The 20,954-nt window shown below is 39.9% G+C and overlaps 1 long non-coding RNA gene across 3 annotated transcripts in view; it reads left to right on the top strand.

Annotated features, from left to right (window-relative positions):
• The window catches only part of LOC117308697 (uncharacterized), a 212,572-nt gene extending 196,086 nt beyond the window's left edge, over positions 1–16,486 (top strand). For 2 of the 3 annotated variants that reach the window (XR_004522841.2, XR_012327318.1), the window contains exons 6-7: positions 14,546–14,640; positions 15,934–16,486. This is a non-coding gene — a long non-coding RNA (uncharacterized lncRNA). The remainder of the gene's footprint in view (positions 1–14,545; positions 14,641–15,933) is intronic. The other variant, XR_012327317.1, reaches the window with a different exon arrangement.
• Positions 16,487–20,954: the final 4,468 nt, after the last annotated feature.

Here is a 20,954-nt window from a genome sequence, read left to right as displayed (position 1 = left end):
GAAATTAAAAGTAGAATTACCATATGATCCAGCAATCTCACTTCTGGGTTTATATCTAAAAGAACTGAAAACAGGATCTCAGAGATATTTGCACAGGCATGTTCATAGCAGCATTATTGACAACAGTCAAGAGGTGAAAGCAGGGCATATGTCATTGACAGATAAGTGGATAAACAAAATTTGGTGCATACATACAATAGAATAGTATTTAGCCTTAAAAAGGAAGAGAAGGAAGGAGTACTTGTCATATGCTGTAACATAGATGAATCTTGAGGACATTATGCTAAGTGGAATAAGCTAGTCACAAAAAGACAAATACTGTATGGCTCCATACATATAAGTTACCTAAAGTGGTCAAATCCATAGAAACAGAAAGTAGAACAGTGATCACCAAAGGCTGGGAGGGAGGGGAAATGGAGAGCTGTTGTCTAATGGTTAGAGAGTTTTGGTTTTGCAAGGTGAAAAGTTCTGGAGATCTGTCACACAACAATGTAAATATACTGAACACTGCTGAACTGACACTTAGAAATAGTTAAGCTGGTTAAAAAAAAACCAAACTGTGTTTTTTAAAAATTTGCAGTTTATTGTATATATAAATCAATAAAGCTGTTTAAAGAATATATTGGTGAACTATTTTAGCTAAGAAAATAACTAAGAAAATAAGACTCCAAAGTCAGACTACCTGGCCTCAAATCCCAGCTCTGCCACCTACTAGTGATGTGATCTTGGGCAAGTCATTTAATAAAGCTGTTCCTCAGCTTTCTTTGTAAAAGAGAGTTTATAATAGTATACTGCCTTATAGAACTGTTTTTTGAATTAGATGAGCTAATATTCATAAAACAAGGTCTAGTACATTGTGCTAAATAAATATGGTGACCTATCAATCTCACTCTTGATAGAAGAGTGAGATTGAGATTGTGAGATGAGATTCTCTACATAGAAATATTTACAGATTATTTCTAAGTAGATGTCCTACCAGAGATTTTAATCATTTTCTTCTCAGCTTATCTGAGGGTTCTTTTTAATATATATTTATTTATTTATTATTTTTGACCATGTTAGGTCTTCCTTGCTGCACGCGGGCCTTCTCTAGCTGCAGCGAGTGGGGGCTGCTCTTCATTGTGGTGCTCAGGCTTCTCATTGAGGTGGCTTCTCTTGTTGCGGAGCACGGGCTCTAGGCACACGGGCTTCAGCAGTTGTGGCGCACGGGCTTAGTTGCTCCACAGCACGTGGGATCTTCCCTGACCAGGGATCGAACCTGTGTCCCCTGCATTGGCAGGTGGATTTTTAAGCGCTGCACCACCAGGGAAGTCCCTTATCTGAGTTTTTAAATCTTTTTATTACATATATGTATGATTTTCATAATAAAAGCAATAGAAGGTTTTTTTATGAATACAAAATAAGTCAGATGGTCCATCTAGTTTACAAGTTTGTCTCTTGGTAACACTAAGGTAATAATTTCTGGGCAAACATGGATTATTTATTATATTTCAAAAACCTTTCTAATATTTTTAGCACTGTCATTGACAAAAAGAAAGATACTGTTATATGCGAATGAAAATAACAGAGTCTACAATAACAGCCTGTAACTGTTGTTATGAAAATTATGGTCTATAATCCTTTAAATTTTTATAGTTATATTATTAACTATTAGAGTAATTTCCTGTTTGTAGGCTGGGTGACAATAACACAATTTAAATGCGAGACTGCAGAGGTATTCCATATGGATGTCTTCCTGACCCAGTATTTTTGCAACGCTGGGAAAAGCCATGGTAGATTTGGTGTTGATCCTGCTTTTCCTCTGGACAGAGTCAGTTCTGGCCTGCTCTGTCTCTCATTACTGTGATGACGGCCCTATCCAGATGCTAAATACTCAAGAGACACTCCAGTACAGTGTTAAAGACTCTGAACACTTCATCCGCAAAGAATGTAGCATTCCAAGAGAAAACAGGCCTCCTTCTGACACTAGTAAAATTGTGAAGGTGTGTGATAAATCAGGCATCAAAATGAGAGGCCACAAATTCTTAAATATACTCTGCCTCTTACAGTGAGTCCCTGCTCCTCTCTTTCCAACACAGAAATAGTCATATATTCTAAATAATGATAATAAAGCTTGCAAATACACATCAGTAGAAACAACTATAAAATATGTTCAACTATAAAGTGTTACAATAACCTATTATGCAGTTAAGAAGGCTGGTCTAGTTGGGAATCAATAAATAGAGGTGTAACTAACAATGAAAACGTGTGAAATGTCTTAAGCTCTTTGAGGTGACTTACGTTGAGAAGATCGGCAGGAATATTTTGTTTTAAAAGCACTGGTTTCTTCCATTTTCCTTCTCTCTCTCTCCCTTCCCTTCCCTTCCCTTTTCTTTCTTTTCCTCCCTCCCTCTATTCCTTCTTTTCTTCCTCCCTCTTTCATACAGATGTTTTCACTCTTTCATATTCAAAAAACAAAAACTACAGGGGTTTAAAGGTACCATTTACTTGAAACATCAACTTTCTAAAGAAATACAAAATTTTTAAAATCTAAAATAATGACTTATCTATCTCAAAGAAAACAAAATGATGGCTTGTTTTTCAAACAAATAGATTTGGCTATAAACTAGAATTATTTTTCCATTGAAAAATAAAACTATTTTAACCAGAAATATGTAAAAGATTGTTTCTAAAATGACCAGTGCTTAGTTTTCTAACAAAAATGCAAAATAATCTGCCTGAGAACAATGGAAATATATAAATTATGACTACTGGTGCTAACTAAAATTTACTAAATATTAGATTTACTTATTATGCTAAAGCAATATGGAATTCCTAGTATTTTTTGTTCCTTTTTACTTTTTACTAAGATATAACTTAATATGAAGTAGAAAAGTTAAGTGTATACCTTGATGAATTGTTACATGTTACAGCCATGATCCACCAGCCAGATCAAGATAGAGAACACTTAAAAGATCATGTTTCCTTCAATTTTAGGTGTATAAATCTCTCCCTTAGGATGTAGTTTAAAATGTAGATTCCTAGACTACATTCCCAGAGATTCAATAATAATACGTCTGGGATAGGGTCCCTGAGACTGAATATTAAATAAACACCTCCACTTGGAGAAACTTCGCCCTCAAAGGAGGCCTAACTTGACTTATGACTCTAAAAGTTCCATTACTCTCAGCTTTAAAGATAATTTTATTAGGAAATCTAGGTGGTTTTCTACCAACATACATAAGACATTTGGTGTCCTTGTGTAATTCTAAGTTTTAGTGTGATTTTTTCTTTTTTTGAGGCAGCATCTTCCATATGAAGTTTCTACTAGTCCATGGCAAAATGAAAAATTTTAAGTCCCTAGTGAATATATCCTAGTAATATATCCTTTCTGTAGAAAACTTTCAAAGAATGGGAAAACTTAAATCAAGACAACCAAACCATTGTTAATATATTGATTTATTTATTCCAGTGTTTTTCTATGTACAGTTTTTTTTAACAAGAATATATATATATATGTATTAATATATATTGTTCCTGCCATTACCACCCGATTTTTCTTCAGCATTTTCCAATGTCCTTAAAAACCCTTTCAATGTAGTTTTGTCTGTAGAATGTTCTGTCTTATGAAAGCATCATAATTTATTTTACTACTCTGTATTTAAAATTTTAAACATAGAAGTTGTTTCCACTTTAAAAAATGTAAAGAACACTATGATGAACATTTTTGTACACATTTTAAAACTTCATTTTAAAATATTTCTTTAAGATAGATTGTTAAAGAAATTGATATGGAGGGTATAAGCATTTTTAAGGCTTTTGATATATATTGTGATTCAGTTACCTATTGCTGTATAACAAAATCTCCACAACTTAGTGGCTTAATAGAACAACTATTTATTAACAATCATTTTTCAATACATAGTATTGACTGGGTTCACGCATGCAGCTGCATTCAGCTGAAAGCTTGACTGAGGCTGGAATGTCTAAAATGGCTTCACTCATGTGTCTGGGACCTTAGCTGGGGGTAGTTGGAATAGGTGGGAGCTGGCTTGACCTCTTTCTACATAGTCTCTCGTTATTCAGTAGTCTAATCTGAGCTTGTTTATATCACAGCTGTATCCCATGAGAATAAAAGTGGAAATGTCAGGGTTCTTAAGACCTAGAGCTAGAAGCCAAAGCAAGTCATGGCGTCAGCCCAGATTTGGGGGGAAGAGAAAAAGACTCCACCTTTTACTGGAAGAGCTCCAAAATCATGTTGCAGAAGGGTATGTGGGGTTGGAGGTATTGCTAAGGCCCTATCTGGAAACAAATGACCACATACTACCATATTATTATTTTATAAAGCATAGATTTATTATAAAGATTATATGCAAAATGTACTTCCATCAGATTGGCATGAGTTAAAAAGTGTCAGCAAGAATGTGTAGCAACAACTCTCATATACTCCTGGTGTAGGTGTAATCTTGATGCTCATTTTACAAAACAATTTGTCATTAATTGCCAAAGGTCATAGGTATATACCCCCATGAAATGGGTGCACAGGTAGACCAGGATATATGTTCAATGAGGTTCATAGCCTCATCATTCATTACAGCCTCAATCTGAAAACAACCTAAAGTTCATTGACTCTAGAACATTATATTGTAGAATAGAATATATGGAAAATATAGAACAATGAAAATAAACAAACTATACACTCAGCATTATAGATGAATCCTTCAAACATAATGTTGAATATAAAATACAAGTCCTGGGAATTCCCTGGCGGTCCAGTTGTTAGGACTCCCCTCTCTCACTGCCGAGGGCCCGGGGTTCAATCCCTGATCAGGGAACTAAGATCCCACAAGCTGCGCAGCGTGACCAAAAAATAAAACAAGTCATAAAATGATTCATAGAATTTGATTTTATTTACTTGAAGTTCAAAAACAAGCAAAAGTAAACTATGTTGTTTAGGGATGCATACATAAGTAATTGAACTATAAAGAACAGCAGAGAAATGTTTACTATATTAAAGCCAAAGTATGTGTTTGGCCTGGTAAGGGGGAAGGAGGATGGAGAGGAGCATCCAGGCAGAGGAAAAAGAATAACTGGGCAATAGGAAGGAGATGACGGAATTTGAGGAGTTTAAAGGAAGCCAGTGAGCAAAAGGAAGAACAGGAACTTAGAGGCCAATGTAAGGATTTTCAGACTTCGTGCTAAGAGCAATGAAAAGCCACTGATTGGTTGTAAGCAATATGATTAGATTTTCATTTTCAAAGAGTAATTTTGTCTGTTATATATAAAACAGATTAGGGAAAGTCAAGAGTGGATAGAGGAGTATAGTTAGTAATCTATTTTAAATGGCTTCAAGTGGTACAGTGAGAGTGGTTAAGAAAAGGATGGATCTGAGATGGGCTTGGAAGATGGAATCAATAAGACGTGTTGCTTAGGGAGTTTAGAAAACAGAATGAGTCATCATGATTCCTATTTTCTGGCATGATCAACAAGGTGCCATTAATCAAGAAAGGGAACACTAGTGGGGAACTGGATCTTGATTTGGACTCCTGGAAAAGATGTGTGTACTAGATTCACTGTTTTAAATGTACTATTTAAAACCCACAAGTGCAGATGTTACCCAAGCAGTTGAATAAATGATCCGGAGCTCAGAAGACGTACTGATCTAGCGAGAGAAATTTGATATTTTTTTCTTTTAATGTACCATGGCAGTAAATGATACAGAGCATACCTGAAGTACTAAGGGCAGATAAAATGACTCAGAAAGGACAGATAGAAGCAAAACACAGTGAAAATGTTAATATTATCTATGTCCAAGGCACTATACATGATGCAGGTCACAAAGGTAAGTAAGATATGGTCCCTAGTTTACTGCGAAGTGGAGGAAACACTTAGATTATATAGATCTTACCTGGTAAATGACAAGAACTAAAAGATGCTTTGAGATCCCAGAGGGGTGCAGTTAATGCTGGAAACTTGAATAAGAATCAGTAATAAGGCGAAAGGTGGAAAAGGCATTCCAGGCAGAAGCAATAAGATGCACAAAAGCACTGAGTCTTGAAACAGTGTGGACGTGAGTAATCACAAGCAGTCCAGTAGCATTAACACGCAGGGTTTGAAGGTTGTGCAACAGGAGGTCAGACTAAAGAGAGAGAAAGGCCCCGGTTATGGACTGTCTCGCTTGCCCTTCTCAGGAGTTTAGGATTTATTGGGTAGGAAAGAGGAGTGTGTATTTCTACGTTAGGGAGATTACGTAGACCAAACATGGAGGGTGAAGGCAAAGCTGAACACAGCAAAGCTGCCTAGGAAAGAAAGAAGCTGCTACATGTATGGGAAGTGGTGATAGGGGTAAAGAGGGGACATCACATTTGATAAATATTTAAGATTACCCTTTAATTCAAAGGGCCTGTGTGAAGTCTTATCCGCTTAGTCCCAGGTTTCTCCCAGCTTTAAATGCAGTTGACGGGTACTTGGGAGAGATGGCAGAAGCCCAGGTTTTAAATCTCTGAATTTCTACAAAACAGAAAGGAAAAACAAGCAAACCACAACCACTACATAAACAGAGCAAATACATGGCGAAGCCCAAACGCCTGGGCAACATATACCACAAAGCTAGGGGACCCCAAAATACACGTGGGTGCGGCCAAACCCCCAACAGTCAGATTCTCAGGGCCTGTACGGGAGGAAGGAAGCTAGCGGGCGACGGCTGCTAAGCAGGTGCGGGCAGGTGCCCTTGGCCGCCAGGAGCGCTTGGCTCCCGGCTCAGCAGCGGGCAATGCGCAGCCGGCGAGGGAGCGAGCGCTTTGTCGGCTCCCGCCCCGGCGGCGCTCGAGTCCGCAAGACTGCAGGGGTCGGAGCAGCTGGGCCACCCTGTGACTCATCGGTGCTCCGATGTGAGACACGGCCCAACACTGAAGAAGGAGAAGCCGCTGAGAGTAGAATAAATCTCAGCAGCACCTGAACAACCAGGACAAAGTAAAGGAAGTTTCAGGGGGCAGGAAACAGGGCCAGGGAACTCCAGAGAGAAAGCCACCAAGGTTTTGACTGCTACACAAAAGCAACAGAAGAGGGAGCATGCTAGAGTCAGAAAACATTTTCTCCACCAGCCTCACTGTAAAAGTTCAAGGGGGAAAAAAAAAAAGACACCGAAAAACAAAAAAACCCCACAACCCCCCCCCCCCCAATTTCCCATAGAAATGAGCATGAGGAAAATATCCAGGGGAAATCCCATACAGAATTTATTATAAGAAAAAATAAGGAGCAAACTAACATCCTTACAGACAAGGAAAGCAGGCCAGGAAGATGTGCCCACAAAAGAGCTCAAAACTGTAACCTACCATTTCAAAACAAACATAAAACACATTAAGAAAATGATTCAAGATGTGAAAGAACATCATGAATCAGAATTAGAAAAGCTCAGCATTGAGGTGACAGACCTCAGTGAAGAATTAGACTAATTAATTTATTAATTAAAAAGAATTAGATTAATGAATGCCTTAAAAGAAATAGAAAGTGCCAAGGGAAAGTTTTTCATTTTAAAAGAGACATTAGGGAATTCCCTGGTGGTCCAGTGGTTAGGACTTGGCACTTCCACTGCAGTGGCCCAGGTTCAATCCCTGGTCCAGGAACTAAGATCCTGAAAGCCACATGTAGCCAAAAAAGAAAAAAATAAGAGAAATTATTTTAAAAATATAAAAGAAATGAAGAGATAAAAACAGTGAATCTAGTACACACATCTTTTCCAGCATCTACAGACTGGGAGCTCTGCTTTTTACCTGTTGCTGCTTCACAGTCTTCCTCCTGGGCATCTTTGTATCTCGTGGGCCCCCTCAGCTCTTGTCACATGGCAAGTATAGAATACCTTTGTTAAATAAGTGGTTCTTAACTCCTGTGACAACTCCCTTATTCCCAATCTCCAGGACTCAGAGGAGTCTTCAAAGATAGGAATACCACTAACCCACTTCCCTTCCTCCATGGCACTGAGTTAATTTCCTATTGCCACTTAGGAGAATAAAAAAGGGGAGACCTCCCTTTCAGAGATCAATTACCAGGACTTAAGGCACTTTTCATGTTCTTTCCTTTTTCAATAGTTGTACTTCCCCCTGTGCCCACTGTATCCTGGTATGTAAGCAAGCTTTTCCTATCATGTAAGAAATTTTCAGAATACAAACATATTCTTTTGCCCTAAATCAGACATATTAATTCATTCAAAACTTCATTCAGCAAATAGTTGTCAAGTAACAAATAGTTATTGGGCAGTAATGAACAAGACCAAAGATTAGGTTCCTGCCTTCATGGAATTACCATGAGCTGAGAAAGATGTAAACCAGTCAACATGTAAACAAGATCATTATAGGTTGTGATAAGCAATGGGAGGGAAATTAACAAAGTGAGGTAATGTTGGGGGAAGCTATTCTAAATAAGAAAGTCAGGGAAGATCACTCTAACCACATCCTAGTCTTAAATCATCTGGTTAGTTGAATAATATTAAGATATTTAAGTGCTTTCATATGAATCCCAGTTGTTATTCCCCTTTGGGACGACCTACAGGCCTTCTTGCCCGTGACTTCATTTCCTCCAAAAGGTACATGGATATAGAGGTACATAAATATGCCTCATTCCTGACCTTGAGAACCTACAGTGTAGTAGAAGGAACAGACATGCAAACAGATAAGAAAATACAACATGGCAAAGGGGATACCACAAGCACGAACAAGGTTACTGTTCTTCCTGGTTAACTCTTCGGTCTTGGGCCTCTGGTGTCCCTGGAAAACCCTGTTTACCTGTTTGGGTTTTAGGCTGAAAATTCTTCCTGGCTCCCTACATCATCTTAATATTTACTTTTAAGTTTTTGGCTATATCAGAAGTAACTTGACTTGCATGCATTACTAGCTTAATTCCCTCATAGCCGGTAGATCCCAACATTGGCTTGAGATACATAACAAAGTACTGGGGAAAATATTTTTAAAAATTACTTTCTTAAAGAGCCCATATTGTTCATGTCAAATTTTTCAAATAAATGCTAAATAAGATGTCTGGCCAGATAATTGAAGCTGGCTGTTATCACACAAGAGAATGTATTCAAATAATAATTGTCATGATTAGAAGCCTGTACTGCATTTCAGTGTCACCGTTTTCCTGTCAGTAACCATGTTAGTCTGGTAACCAGGCAGTGAACATTTATTTGGACTGCAGGAATTTTTAAAGACAGATAACACAGGCACAGAATATGCTATAAAAGACACACAGAATTAGAAGTATTTGAATAGATACATAGGTATTTTAATTATGTTCTGAAGTGGCTAGTGGTTTATTTAGCTTGTCAGCTCTTAAGATTCATCACAACTCTTTCAGATTCCTCTGAGATACTTCCAACTACTGGGAATTGCTACCTTCCCCCAAATAATGGGGTAGCTGCATTCCAGGTGCTAGCATCAGGGACAGATGAGAAAGAGCAGTGATGTTTCCCTTTGCCCGATATCCTTCACTTCCCATATTACAACGTCTCCAAGTGAAGTAGATTTAGCTGTCAATCCTAGCTTTATATGAGGTGGTAAGTGAAGAAAGAAGGAGATTTAAGTCCTCCAAAGGCACCTTCTCTCTGTGTGATTCTTTAATGAGGATGACAGCAGGACTGAGGCTTCTGGAAATTCTCACACAGGAATTAGGTGGAATCAGTACATAAAGAGTTCCAATAAGGTCCCCCAGAGCAAGGGAATAAGGTCAGGAAAAAGTCAGCTTCTGAAGATACACACTCCCAGAAGCAATAATTATTTTGGAAAGAAAGACTGAAAACACCTAGCTGTACGATGTGTCCATGCTTTCAATCTAATTAAAGCACTACATTAATATCCCATGCACACCTCTATCATTGCACTTACCACACTGAAATATAAATTGTTAGTTTAGGTATCTGTCCCTTCTGCCTAATCATGAGTTCCTTCATGTAGGAACAGCATTTTAGTTATTTTCTCACTCTCAGAATCTAGCACTGTGTCTGGCTAGAATAGGGACTGAATAAATGTGTGTTGAATAAATGAGTGGGAAATATAGTTAAAGAAGGCATGCTGCAATAGGCATCTGCATGCAGTACGTAAAAAGGGTAATTGGATTAAATATAATATTATTTAGTGTTATTTAGAAATATCTAAGAGAGCTATTGAATCAGAAGGCAGGAGCATTCTGAAAGTGTCCACTACAGTAGTGACAGGTATTCATTAGGCTATTCCAAGATATGGATGAGGGACTTCCCTAGCAGTCCAATAGTTAAGACTCCATGCTTCCACTGCAGGGGTCATGGGTTCGATCCCTGGTCGGGGAACTAATATCCCACATACTGCATGGTGCGGCCAAAAAACAAAAACAAAATATGAAAGAATTTCTTTCAAGAACATGTAGGTCTGGATATCCAGGCTCTATGCACATTTATTCATTTCCATAGCATTTGTTGAGTACTTGGTATATGTCAGGTACTGAGACAGGAACTAGGACTACAAAGACAGATATTCATAGTCCTTACACTCAAGATGTTTACAGCCTAATAGGGGGAAACAAACATTAAAAAATAATAAAAGAGGGCTTCCCTGGTGGCACAGTGGTTGAGAGTCCGCCTGCCGATGCAGGGACGCGGGTTCGTGCCCCGGTCCAGGAAGATCCCACATGCCGCAGGGCGGCTGGGCCTGTGAGCCATGGCCGCTGGGCCTGCACATCCGGAACCTGTGCTCCACAACGGGAGAGACCACAACGGTGAGAGGCCTGCGTACCGAAAAAAAAAAAAAAAAAAAAAGTGGGCTAAAATGTTATAGACTCTGTGATAAAAGTTTGTTACTGGTAGTGAGAGGCTGGAGGGATTGCTTCAGATATGCTCTGCTAATGGGAGACACAGAATAAAGAAGATGATGCTTAATCCAAGTCTTAAAAAGTGAAGAGGTTGGGACTTCCCTGGTGGCGCAGTGGTTACAAATTTGCCTGCCAATGCAGGGGACACAGGTTCGAGCCCTGGCCCGGGAAGATCCCATATGCTGCATAGCAGCTAAGCCCCTGTGCCACAACTGCTGAGCAACCCCCGCTCGTCATAACTAGAGAAAGCCTGCATACAGCAACGAAGACCCAGTGCAGCCAAAAATAAATAAATAAAAATAAATTTTATTTTTAAAAAAAAGTGAAGAGGTGGTCAACAGGGTGGGAGAGGGCAAAAGGGCATTTTAGTCTGAAGGACCTGCTAGAGAGCAAGCGAAGAAATCATAAACTTGTGACTCCGTATAAATTTCAGAAGTGTTTTTTTCTACTTCTGTAAAACATAGCAGTGGAATCTTGACAGGGATTGCACTGAATCTATAGATGCCTTTTGGTAGTATTGTTGTCTTAACAATATTAATTCTTTCAATCCATAAACACAGTATGCTTTTACATTTATTTGTGTCTTCTTCAATTTCTTTCGTCAATGTCTTGTAGTTTTCGGAGTAGAGATCTTTCACATCTTCACTAAATTTATTCCTAAGTATTTTATTATCTTTTATGCTATTGTAAATGGGATCAATTTCTTTATTTCTTTTTCAGAAATTACGTTATTAGTGTATAGAAACACTACTAATTTTTGTGTGTTAATTTTGTATCCTGCAACTTTACTGGACTCATTGATAAAATCTAACAGTCTTTTGATTGAGTCTTTAGGATTTTCTGTCTATAAAATCACTGTCATCTGCGTATAGAGACAATTTTACTTCTTCCTTTCCAATTCTTATACCTTTTATTTCTTTTTCTTGCCCAATTGCTCTAGCTAGGACTTCCACTACTATGTTGAATAGGCGTGGTAAAAGTGGGCACCCTTGTCTTATTCCTGATCTTAGAGGAAAAGCTTTCAACCTTTTGCCATTGAGCTATGGGCTTATCATACATGGCCTTTATTATGTTAAGATATGTTCTTTCTATGCCTAACTTGTTAAAAAGTGTTTATCATGAATGGATGTTGAATTTGCCAAATGCTTTTCCTGCATCTATTTAGATGATCATATCATTCTTTCCTTTAATTCTATTAACATAATGTCACACATTAACTGAGTTGCATATGCTGAACCATCCTTGCATCCCATGGATTAATCCCACTTGATCATGGTGAATGGCTCTTTTAATGTGTGGCTAAGTTTGGTTTGCTAGTATTTTATTGAGAATTTTTGCATCTACATTCATCAGGGATATTGGCCTGTGGTTTTCTTTTCTAGTGGTGTCCCTTGCAGTTTTGGTATCAGGATAATGCTGATCTCATAAAATGAGTTTGAGAGTGCCCTCCCCTTCATTTTTTGTTAGCGTTTGAGAAGGTTTGATGTTAATTTCCTATTAAATTTTTGTTAAAATTCACCAGTGGAGCCATCTGGTCCTGGGATTTTCTTTGTTGCAGATTTTTTTTAAAATAAATTTATTTATTTTTGGCTGCGTTGGGTCTTTGTTGCTGTGCACGGGCTTTCTCTAGTTGTGGCGAGTGGGGGCTACTCTTCGTTGCGGTGTACAGGCTTCCCATTGCGGTGGCTTCTCTTGTTGTGGAGCACGGGTTCTAGGCACGTGGGCTTCAGTAGTTGTAGCTTGCGGGCTCTAGAGCGCAGGCTCAGTAGTTGTGGCACATGGGCTTAGTTGCTCCACAGCATGTGGGATCTTCCTGCACCAGGACTCAAACCTGTGTCCCCTGCATTGGCAGGTGGATTCTTAACCCCTGCGCCACCAGGGAAGCCCCTGTGTGAGTTTTTTGATTATGGTTTTAATATCTTTACTAGTAATTGGTCTATCAGATTTTCTATTTCTCCCTTGGTAAGTTGTATATTTATGAGAATTTTTCATCTGTTCTAGGTTGTCCAATTTGTTGGCATATAGTCATTCATAGTAGCCTCTTATGATCCTTTGTATTTCTGTGGTATCAGTTGTAATGTCTCTTTTTTCAATTATAATTTTGTTGATATGGAACTTCTCTTTTTCCCTTGGTTATTCTAGCTAAGTGTTTGTCAATTTTGTTTATCTTTTCAGAGAACCAACTCTCAGTTTGGTTAACCTTTTCTATTGTTTTTCTATTCTCTATTTATTTCTGCTCTAATCTTTATTATTTCCTTTCTTCTGCTAATTTTGAGCTCAGTTTCTAGTTCCTTAAGGTGTAGAATTAGGTTGCTTTTTGGGGCTATTTCTCACTTCTTAATGTAGAGAAGCAAAAAAACTTGATGGCTTATTCGAGCAGAAGTTAGCATGGAAGGGGTGTACAGCTCTGGAGAGATAAAGTTCTAAAGAACATCCTACAGTGTGCTAAGATGTTTTTATGTTACACTATATGAAATTAGAAGTGCAGAGTGTATTAGTTTGCTAGGGCTGCCAAAATAAAGTACCACAGATTAGGTGGCTTAAACAACAGAAATTTTTTGTCTCAATTCTGGAGGCTAGAAGTTCAAGATCAATATGTTGGCAGGGTTGTTTCTTCTAAGGCTTCTCTCCTTGGCTTGTAGATGGCTATCTTTTCCCTGTGTCTTCACAAGGTCTTTCCTCTGTACATGTTTCTATCCTAATCTCTTCTTCTTATTAGGACACAGTCTATTGGATTAGGGCTCACCACAATGACCTCATTTTAACTTAATTACCTCTTTAAAGACCCTATCGACAAATACAGTTTCATTCTAAGGTACTGGAGGCTAGGGCTTCAACATATGAATTTCAGGAGAGGGGGGCACGATTCAGTTCATAACAAGGTTAGATGTACATTTAGGTCACCAGGACAGCAGGGCGGAGGACAGGCTAGATGGGTGCAGGGCTAGGGACAGGGAGACCCTTTGGATGACTATTGCAATAGTCCGTCTGTGTGAGGGATGATCAGAGCCTGAACTAGAAAGACAGAGGAAGGTGTGTCAAAGACAGATGATAAAAGAGTTACCAGGAGAAAGGGCCTGCAGGATAGAATCTAAACTCCTCAGCATAGTTCACAGAGCCCTTGACAATTCAGCCCTGACCCCTCAACTCAGACTCATGTCCTGCCACTTGCCATCACACATGCTACCCTCTAGGCATAAAGACCTTCTCAATGTCTCTGATCACACTATGCTTTTACTCAAGGTCAAGTCTGTGTGCCTGCTCTTCCCTCTGCCTAAAACATTCTTTTCCCTTTTTTTTTTTTGTGGTACGCGGGCCTCTCACTGTTGTGGCCTCTCCCGTTGCAGAGCACAGGCTCCAGACGCGTAGGCTCAGTGGCCATGGCTCACGGGCCCAGCCGCTCCGTGGCATGTGGGAACTTCCCAGACCAGGGCACGAACCCGTGTCCCCTGCATCGGCAGGCGGACTCTCAACCACTGCGCCACCAGGGAAGCCCCTTTTCCCTTTTCTTAGTCAGTTAAACATCTATTCAGGTAGAGGTAGTCCAGTGTTACCTTCCCCATGAAACTCCAGCTTTCTCTGGCAGCAAATCACTTCCTCCCCCGGACACTCTGTGCATAGACTCTCTCACATGGTGCTATGATTATTTTATATTTTACATGCTTGTCACCTCCACTAAACTGTCAATTCCTTTTAGGCTAGGATTGGTTTCCTTTCTTTGTTTCCCCAGAGCCTGACATGGTGATCAGCAAATGAAAAGTGTTGCATCAATATCTGATGAGTGTATGAGAAAGTCTTCACCTGATACCACCTAGATCCTACCAGGTGAGGCCTTGCCTGTCTTTCTTCTGTAATATCTCTTTTTAACTAAAACACTAGGAAGAGACTAAAGCAAGAAAGTCAGATTTTCCATATTTGGGGCTAAATCTCTCTTATAAAAAGAAATAAGATATTTTCACAAACCAGCAAGGAAAATTCCAGGGGAAAAGCCAGGCAAATCAGCAGAGTTTCCAATCTGTCACCACTTTAATCCTTCTTGTAAATCACTTCCAGTTTAATTGTAAAGGACAAAACACCACTGTCTTCATGTCTTTTTCTATTTAAGAACTTAATGAGTGGCTCCCATTGCCTATCTGGTCAAATCCAAGTTTCCCAGTCTGGTTTTGAAGATCTTCCACAGCCTGGCTGCATTTCACCTAACCAATTCACTGTCCACACGACAGTCAGAACTACCTTCCTGAAACACTCTCACACTCAAAAATATTTTAAGGCTCCTCATGACTTCAGATGAATTTCAAATTCCTCACATAAGCTTTCTACTGTTTGGCCCTTGTCTTGTGTTTTCTGGCATATCCTCTTCTATAGTCTTCAGTCTTCAGTCAACTTCCCAAGTTGTCTTTCCCAGATATTTCTTATATTCTTCTGTTTTTGTGTCTCTCTACTGTTCAAATCGTTCCTGAACCACCTGTAATGCTCTCTCCCACATCTGTTTTAAAAGTCAGCAGTTCCAATACAAAAGACATCCAATCCACCAAGCTTTCTCCATTTTCTCTACCCTCATGGAGAATCAATCTCCGTTTGGAGCCAGTTGCCTAGGACCACATGCTCTTCTCATATTCCCTACAGCTTGTCATAATACTCTATCCTTCCATGATAGCTATTTATGTAAGTACTGTAGCATGTCTATCAGCATACACACATCTTTTAAAACACGCTCCCTAGACCCAACATCTATCGTTCCATTTTACTGCTTCCCTTTCTAGTAAAATTCCTCAAAAGATCTGTTTATATATGGTGTTTCACTTTCTCTCCTCCCATCTTTTGAGCTCACATCAAACAGACTTTCATCCACCACTCACTGAAATTGCTTTTATCAAAGTCATCAATAACCTGCATATCTTAGAAAGTCAAAGAGCAACACAGTAAGTGCCCTACGTATAAACCTTCAAGTTGCGAGCTTTCAAAGATGTGAATGTGCATTCAAATGTCCAATCACATAAGTTAGTTCACATGTCTGGTGTACATTGTCACATGCATCCTCTACACGTGCTTGTGCTTTTGTGTACTTTACTGTACAGTACTATATAGAGTACAGTAGTACAGTATCTTTATTTCAAGCCCAGGATGTCTGGAAGCAAGCGTAAAAGCGGCGGTGATGTAGCTGGTACTGCTAAGAAGCACCAGGAATTGGAGGCCCAGAGAAAGGACAAAGAGAGACAAGAGGAAGAAGAAGTAACTGAAGAACTGAAGAAATTCATGACGCAGGAAGTGGCAAGAGGATTTTCTTTATTTGAGGAGGCACTATTAGTTTTTGAGGCACAGGACCGTGTAGAATGGTACATGAAGGAAGGTTGCAGCAGCTGTTCAGAGTGCAATCCAGTGCTACCGTGTCATCTAAGATGAGAAAAAAAGAGCTATTACTCAGACGTCACTGGATCGCTTTTTTTAAGAGGGTAGATAGAATTAAATCCAGAAAGGAACCAGAACCTGTGCCATCAGCGTCAGCCATGAGTGAAATTGCAGCTTGCCCTCCGTCTCCTATTGCTGAGGATCCTTCAGCTCTACCATCTCCCACCTCCTCTCCCTCCTCCAGTCGGTAACTCTTCTTGCCTGTTCACTCGATGCCAGCCCCTGTATGCCACCTATTGTACTGTACTACTGTACTTTTCAAGGTACCGTACTATAAGATTAAAAATGTTTTCTTTATTTTTTGCGTCTGTTTGCTTTTTATGTATTATTTGTGTGAAAGCTATTAGAGTACAGTGCTATATAGCTGATTGTGTTAGGTGGGTACCTAGGCTAACTTTGTTGGACTTACAAACAAACTGGACTTATGAACGTGCTTTCGGAATGGAACTCGTCCCTATGGAGGGGACTTACTGTATTCAGTTGTCATCTTGAACAAACCATACCATTTGACACAGTTAATTGCTCCTTGGTGCTTGGACCAATCTCCTTCTTTGGTGCCTGGAACACCACTTTCTCTTGTTCCTCCACATTCCTCCTCCACTTCCTGGCCAGTCTTTCTCTGGTGTCTTTACTTGATCTGAATTATCCCAACCTCTACAAGTTGAAGTGCCTAAGACTTAGCCCTCCTCATCTCTTTTCCTAACATACTCACAGTCTGATCTCATCCAGTGCCATGGTTCTAAATTTCATCAGGAGGTTGACAAGATCTAGTCTTCTGTCTCCAGCTCTTACCTTTCTCCCGAATTCCAGATTCATATGTACCACTGCTTAATCAGTATTTCAACTTAGGTGTCTAATAGGCATCCCAAACATAATATGTCCAAAACTTAACTCTTGATTTCTCTCCTCTAAACATGCATCTATCACACCCTTCCTCATCTTAGCAAAGGGCCTCTCATTTCTTCTAGACCTTAGAGTCATCTTGGCCCCTTCTCCTTCTCATCTAATGCATCTAATGCACAAATTTTGCTAGCTATGCATTTGGAATATATTCAGAATTTCACTACTGTCCATAACTCTTTCAATGCTACCTAAGCCACCAATGCTGATCTAAGCCACCATCATCTCTTGCTTGAGTTATTTCAATAGTCCCTTAACTGGTCTCTCTGTGAATGAGCTTCTTCCCCCACCCCCTTCCAAACCCTCAAAGTGGCCTTTTTTAAAAGCATAAACACTGATTATATGCCTTCTCTGCTCAAAACCCTCCAGTACCTTCCCACCTCCTTCAGAATGCAACCCAAAGTCTTTACTGTGGCCAACAAAGCATTATGTCATCTGTCCCACCACTCCCTCTCTGAACTCATCTTCTTCCACACTTCCCCTTGCTCAATCAGTTCCATACATTGATACTTAATGTTCCTTCACCTGGCTTTTTCTCCTCTAGGCAGCCACAGGCACCCTCACTTCCTTCATATCTCTTTTCAAATTCTACTTTATTAGAGACGCCTTCTCTGACCACTTTATATAAATTAGCAACTTTTTCCCATCATTCTCACCCTGCCTATTGTTCTTCATAGCACTTATCACCACTGGACAAATTATGTATTTGTTAATATGTTTTTATCTGTCTCCCCCAACTTGAATATAAGCTTCTTTAGAGAAGGCAATTTGTTTTCTTTACTGCTATATTCCCAGGACCTAGACCAGTGCTTAGCATATTGCAGGTGTTCAATTTATATTGGATGAATGAACAAATAATTGCTACCTATTAGATTGAAAGCTCCTGGGCCAGAGACTAGCTCTTACGGATTATATAGTCCCATTAACACCTAGCTTAGTACCTGGCATATTAAAAGTTCAAAATGTTAATCAAATTGAATTGCATCTTATTTCTCACTGCTTCTCAAAGATGCTCTCTGTTCCTTTTTGGCAAGTTTCCGTACTTCTACCTGCTTCCTTCCTTCCTCTGCTGCGGCTCACTTCTGCTGGAAGCCTCAGTTCCTGCTTTTTCTCTCTTTAACTTCCTCTTTTCCTGTCTATATTCTATTACAGCTTTGGTCTCTGGGCTTACAGGAAACTTCATATTACAGCTATCACCTCTTAGAGGCTACAAAGACTATCCCCTACAATACAGCAGCCTATACCACCACTTATTCTTTGCTTCATGGAAATTCAGCCTTGCTTTCCCAACAATACTGTAATGACACTATGGCAGAGATCATATCATACTCCCAAATCCTTGAAAACAGCTAGTACAAGGTTACACGGATGGTAAGTGATTAACAACTATATCAACTGATCCAGAATAGTATCTCCATTTTTTTTTTTTTTTTTTTTTTTTGTGGTACGCGGGCCTCTCACTGTTGTGGCCTCTCCCGTTGCGGAGCACAGGCTCCGGACGCGCAGGCTCAGCGGCCATGGCTCACGGGCCTAGCTGCTCCGTGGCATGTGGGATCTTCCCGGACCGGGGCACGAACCCGTGTCCCCTGCATCAGCAGGCGGACTCTCAACCACTGTGCCACCAGGGAAGCCCAGTATCTCCATTTGCATACTAGACAGCATCACTTGGGTAGCTAATAGGAATGTTATTCTGTCTGAAACAGAATTTCTGATTTTAGCACTCATACATATTCCTTTGCCATTGCCCCACCCACCTTTTACTGTCACCAGTAGGTATCCAGTTTTTTAAGCCCAAAGTCTAGGAGTCACTGTTTTTTTTAATTAGACTTTTATTCTGATTGTGGATTCACATGCAGTTGTAAGAAATAATACATGAAGATCCCGTGTACCCTTTACTCAGTTTCTTCCAGTGGTAACATCGTACAAACTTATAGTATACTCTGATGGTTCCTCAAATAATTAAACGTAGAGTTACCGTATAACACAGCAATTCCACCTCTGAATATATATGTAAGAGAACTGAAAACATATGTCCACATAAACATGTGTACACGAATGTTTATAGCAGCATTATTCATAGTAGCCAGAAAGTAGAAAAAAACCAAATGTCCATCAGTGGATGGATGGGTAAATAATATGTGGTATGTCCATATAATGGAATATTAATCAGACCTAAAAAGGAATGAAGTACTGATACATGCTACAACTTGGATGAACCTTGAAAACATTAAGTAAAGTGAAAAAAGTCAGACCCCAAAGGCCATATATCATGTTATTCCATTCATTTGAAAGTCCTGAATGGGAAAATCTACAGAGTGGTTCCTTAGGGCTGTGGTAGAATGAGCAAGAGGAGGAGATAGAGAAGATGAGGTAAGAGAGGTAACGGGTCCAGATGGTGCAGGGCTTTTTAGGCTATTTTGAGACATATGTTTTTCTCTGAGTGAGATTACAAGGCCTGCAGGGTTTTGAGCATAATCTGACTTTTAAAAGTCACTCTGGCTTATATATGGAGAATAAACCACAGGAGGAAAAGAGGGGAAGCAAGGTGATTTGTGAAAAGACTATTTCAAAAACCAAAGCAAGTGATAATGGTGTTTTGGAGTAGGGATTAACTTTGTAGGTGCTGTGAACTGATTGATCAGGACATGCTTTAAAGGTAGAACCAGAGGATTTGTTGGTGAAGTCAATGTAGAGTATAAGAGAAAGAGAAAAGTCAAGGACGACTCCAAGGTTTTGGGTCTGAACAACTGGACAGATGGAGTGGGCATTCACTGAGGTGGAGAAGAGTGTAAAAGGAGCAGGTTTTGACGAGCTACATGGGGAATTTGCTTTTGGACACGTTAATGTGGAGATGTTGGATATATGGAGTATTAGCTGTTAACTAATATGTGGACTATTAGCTGTTAACTAATGGTTTGTGCTGGGGCTCTAATTTGGGAGTTGTCAATGTGTGGATTGCATTTAAAGCCCTTAGGTTGAATGACATCACTTAGGGCATTGGCCTAGAGAGTGAAAAGGTCCAAGACACTCCAAAGGCACTCCAAAATGCAGAGGTCTGAAAGACGACAAGGAGACAAGAGTACTTAGAATAAAATACTCACATTCCCTACCTTAATGGAGACCTGGCCCTTCTCCATGTCTGTAACCTCACTCTCCAGTCTGGTAGGATACTCAGTTTTTGAAGGACACCAAGCCCTTTCCTGTCTCATGGACTTTGTCTTTGCTGTGCTTCCACCAGGCATGTTTCCACCCAGCCTCTAATTTTGGTCACCTGCTTCTCTTACCACAACCTCGACTAAATTGTAACCCTGAGTTTTATCTAAACACCCTAATTGAAAAGCCCCAAACTGGCACCGCGTCCCTCACCTCCCTGCCCCCCTGACACCAAGTTATGGCTTTTACTATAATCTGAAATTATTTCACTGTTTTTTGTCTAGAAGACCATCCCATCTTAATTTAACAAATGCTTACAAAACGATTACTATACACCAAATAAAAGCTCAGCTATTCCTCCTTGTACTTAATTTTCTGGAGAGCAGGGGCCTCATTATCTTGTCCTTTGCCGCATCTCCAATACAAATGACATTGCCTCAGCAATCAATTCTGAGTTTTCAGTATTTGTTAACGGAACGGATTGCGGGACACCTACAAACTTGCAAACAAAAGGAATTTTGCCCGCCCATCCACCCCGTCCCAGAGTTGCCGGGAAGGAGGAAGGGAGGGAGGACCTCGCGCATGCGCTATTGTTCCCTGAGCGCTCGAGGCTGAACCCCGCCCCTTTCCTTTGGCTGGTTTAACCACTGCACATGCGCAGTAAGGGTCTTGTCCGT

This window comes from Tursiops truncatus, chromosome 17 (assembly GCF_011762595.2).
Source record: "Tursiops truncatus isolate mTurTru1 chromosome 17, mTurTru1.mat.Y, whole genome shotgun sequence".
Lineage (NCBI taxonomy): Eukaryota > Metazoa > Chordata > Mammalia > Artiodactyla > Delphinidae > Tursiops > Tursiops truncatus.
This window is presented reverse-complemented; position numbering and strand designations above follow the sequence as displayed.